This window comes from Quercus lobata, chromosome 5, assembly GCF_001633185.2.
Source record: "Quercus lobata isolate SW786 chromosome 5, ValleyOak3.0 Primary Assembly, whole genome shotgun sequence".
Classification (NCBI taxonomy): domain Eukaryota; kingdom Viridiplantae; phylum Streptophyta; class Magnoliopsida; order Fagales; family Fagaceae; genus Quercus; species Quercus lobata.
In genome coordinates this window covers 54735358-54740201 of record NC_044908.1, presented here as the reverse complement: position 1 = coordinate 54740201, position 4844 = coordinate 54735358, and positions in this window count along the sequence as shown.

Sequence of the window (4844 nt, the reverse complement as noted above, 5' to 3'; positions counted from 1 at the left end):
TATTATGGGTCCGTTTGGATACAGCTTATTTTGTTGAAAAGTGAAAAAAAAACTAAAAACTGAAAAAAAAAAAAAAAAATTACTGTTCAAATGTGGATATTGTTCATTGGTCTGTTTGCACTGTTCATGGCGGTGAAAAAAAAAAATGTTGGACGTGGACGCGGACGCGCAAAACGCGCAATACAAACAGATACTATATGTAAAATATCACACAATATAATATCAACCTAGTCTAACTGGCAACTGCTCAACCCAAAAATTTAACAAAAACAAAAAATAATGATACCAAATATTTTTTTTTTTTTTTGCCTATACTCCGCCCCCCTTAATTTGAAATCTTGAGTCATAGGCTGCTAATATTGATATATATATACTACTTAGGTTACGTTTGGATTCGGCTAAAAAAACCAGCGTGTCTGCGTCTGGCAATTTTCTTTTTCTTTTTTTCTTTTTTTTCTTTTTTTTTTTTTTTTCTGGTATGCATTTAGGAGATAAATTTTACTGTTACGGCTACTGTTCGTAATATTTGACTTTTCAACCCTTTTTAGCATATCAGTGGGTCTCGTGCACTATTCACAGAACTCACAAATCTCACTTTTTAACAACTTTTTCATTAAAAATGGGTCTTACGATATTATTCACACATTTAAAAATTATTTTATTACAGTATTTTTCAACTTTCAACTGTATCCAAATGGATCATTAGTGGGTTATTTCAGTCAAAGACAAATATTTAAGCCCAGATTCAATTTTCGGTAGGTATATTGGCCCAATTTCGCTGCGTAAAAATATGATATTGTAATGCACGTGGCTAGAATATGCTGCGCACCAATGAGAGAGGTCATAAAAATCGCCAACCAGCTTAGGAAAAGGCCTCAAAATTGCTATGCTTTTCTTTCATGTCTTTATTAGTTCATGATTCAATATTCTAGTGTCTTAAGTATAGAAGAACCACAGCAATCCATCTTGAACTTGGTGATTCATTAACCTCTACTACGATTGATGACGATACTATGGAGGAGGTCCTGCGAAGAAATAGCTCAATGCCAAAAGTTTAATTCATGTCCTCAACCCATGACCATCGAAAGATGGGACGGTCACATTCAGTGCCTGTTTGGAGAGCACTGAAAGTTGCGGTGCGTTTTACCTTTCACATTTTGCCTTTTTTTTTTTTTTTTTTGATTCAGCTGCAACATTTGACTCAATATTCCGTGAACAGTGCATTCGTGCACTGTTCATATACCCATAAATTTCACTTTTTAACAACTTTTTCATTAAAAATGAGTCCCGCGATACTATTCACACATTTAAAAATTATTTTACTACAGTGTTTTCAGTTTCAATTTTCAGTTTCAACAACAATAAGCTCAATCCAAACGGACCCTCAATGGTAAATTTGAATATTCAATCGTAAGATTTTACAAAATTATTGGATAACTATTATATATATATATATATATATATTATTAAAATATTTCATCTATATGCTTTTTTAGGCTTGTGAGAGAAACAGTGGTTCATATTACTTGTTCCATAATTTACAGAATTAGAGGCTAACTACCTCAATGTGACAATTGGAGAGTATTCAGACGCTGACCTTATGGAGCAACTAGTTCTAATTAAAATTTGAAATGAATGCAGTGTGCACCTACCGACACTACTTTCTAGGGATGGAATGAGACAGGGCAAGTTTGGATCATGGAGGCCCTGTGTCACACCTCAAACTCAAAAGGGTCTAAAGCATGAGAAAATATTTCAAAGGTACTTGTTGATTTTTCCTTTTTCACAATTTAATTCAAAATTCATTATCAAAGTACCAACATTAAGAATTAACATAAAAATTTCATTAATGATAGTCCCAAAGTAAGTCAAAACTCTATACAATATTTATTTATTTATTTTTTTTTTTTTGAGAATCAAAGCTCTATGCGATAATTACAAGGATCATTGGCCACAAAAGAATGGAGGTCTAAATATATACAATTACATATCATTAATTTGTCCCATCAGTGGAAATAAAGTTATAACCACTATTAGATACAAAAGAATGAGTCAAGCCTATTCTAGTGTGTTCATCTGATGATCACCATAACAAAAGTCCAACCTCCATTAGTAGTTGGTCTAACCACTGCTAGCCATAAAAACTTGTCTCAAAACGATCGTTGCCTACTCTGAAAGGTTTGTAGAAGAATGGGATGAGACAGAACCCAGTAAGTAGCATAATTAATAGGGGTAAGGGAAATGCAAGTTTCATGATAATAAGCATTTTACTAAATATACAATAATTTGGGAATTTACATTTAATTTATGCAAAATCAAATTCATTAACCCAACAAGAATGATAGAAATAATATAGCACTAAGCTTCCCAAATAACTATGAAACTATATTTTATTCACTGTGAACCATAAAAATGTCCAATACCATTTCAAAACCTGAAAACTCACTTAAGGTGCCACAAAGACAGAAATGTCACCAAGACATCCTACCACCACAGACAGGTCGGAACCCAAACACTATAGCATGATATGTACCTCTTTGGCATGTGGTTTATTGGCGCTACCTAGCCTCACCCACACCCTCAAGAATTTACCTATCCCCTCCCATGGGCAACAGGGGATAATATGCGCGCCATGTAGTACCTCTTTTGCATGTGGTATCTTGGCCCTACCTAACCTCACTCACACACTCAAGGATTTACTCGTGTCATGCAAAGTGGGAGCCTCTAACCTAGCTTGTCGTCATGAAAACATGGTAATCACATGACACAAAGACGTTGTCTCAAAGACGGGGTAATCACCAACATCATAGCACAAGGGCAAACCCACATCAAAAGCTCACAAGTTAAATGTATTCAAATACATAGTTTACTTCCAAGTAGTTTCATAAGATATTTCAATAACCAAATATCCACAATATTCTCAAAGTCCTCAAAACCATTTCCTGTCAAAAATGTTTTGCATCAACTTTCCCAATCATCAAAGCATCTTTAAATTTTCCAATATACCATAAATCCATGAATTCCATTCTCAAGAATTTAGTCAAAGATGCTAATCTTTTCCCTGCTAACAAATCATGCATTTCCCCATATGCAATAAGAAATATGATACACTTTCAATGCGTCATGCGCTTTCCATAAATGATTAACAATAATAGTACAAATAGTAAATTTTAGGAAAACCATAAATAATGCTCCAAAATGGTTTTAACCATAAAACAATTGAGTGCAATAATGATTCATTTTCAAAAATCCCATTAAGAAGCCACTTACCTTGCAACCCGCAAAAAGCCTTATTCTCCAAGGTCCAAAAGAGATTAGATAGAACCTAAACAATACCAAGCAAACCTATCATGATAAGCATAAAACTTGACATTATGTCTAGTTATGAGTTATAGATTGCTAACTAAGCAATTAATTAGGCAAGCCTAAGTATTTAATTTAATCAATAATATATTCCACTTCCAAAGTTTCTCAACAAATTAATTTACAAGGCATAGACTTCAATTTGTAGACTTAAATCATTCATAGTATTTTCCTTAACATCAAGACCTCAACACTTTATAAGTGGTTCCCATAAGATTTACACAGCATCAACAAGAGGCCCATGATACCAAAAATCACAATATCCTCCAAGACTAACAATTTAAATCTTTAACTAGTTCAAATAAACAATAAAAATTACATTCACCATCTATTTCACATTAAAAACCAAAACCCCCAAATCTTAACCACTTAGAGAGCCACCATTGTAAAAACTATAAACCCACTCATCAAATAATTCCACCAACACAAAATCCATATATATAAACACATGAATATCATTTCCAAAGCTCATAAATCACATGGGTATCATTATCAAAACTTAGATAAAGAAAGCCTCTAGCAAAAGTATATAAACCCATCAAAAAGATTAGAAATTTTACCTCAAATAAAAGAGATGCAGATGCCTTAAAGACTCCTAAAGAGTTTTTTGGTGATCTTGTCGTGAAAAGATGGTGGAGATGGTGGAGATGGTGGAGGATGAGCACCGGTGGAGAGTGAGAGAGAGAGGTAGAGAGGAGTGTGTATGTGAGTGTGTTTGCAATTGTGTTTGAGAGTGAAATAAAAGAAATGAGGCACCCAGCCAAGAGGTAGAGATATTTTGCATAATGTGTGGTTAAGGGGAGTGGGGTAGGTGGGGTCACATTTGTGGCTCTCCAAAAATCTGATCCTTTATTTATTTATTTATTTTTGGGTATTGGGCTAGGGCATTAAACCCTATCCTTGTCTTATCTCCTTTTTGGGGTAAGGAACACCCGTACAAGATGGTGGACACAAGGGGTCGTTTAAAGGATTTGCCACCTAGTTTTTGCAATGGTTTAGGAACCATATATATTGCATCCTTTCAAGTAAGGACCTTTTGATCATACTACCAGAGATATGGGTTCGGAGTTAAAGTACAGTCTTGGGAAAGTGTTATGCACCCCAAACTGCCCAACCTTAAGGCTGGCTTCCCATCATTATGTCTTATGTCTTAATCCTATTAAAGGTACACTCAACACTTGTATCTAACTCACACGCACACTAGTATACATCTAGCAATCAACATGACATCAAACATTCCACTTGCAAACAAAGCCTACCATACATCTAATCATGCATATCACTTCATCCTAGCATTCATCTAGCATGACATCACATTATCATCATCAAAAAGCAACATATAAATCATCAAATCATAGCAAGGATATAGGCAGCAAGCACATCATATCATCATTAAAAGCATTGCATGTACACTTTGGAAACACTCAACCAAACAAGCATGTTTATCTCTATCATCAAAGCTAGACCATAAATGCATGAAT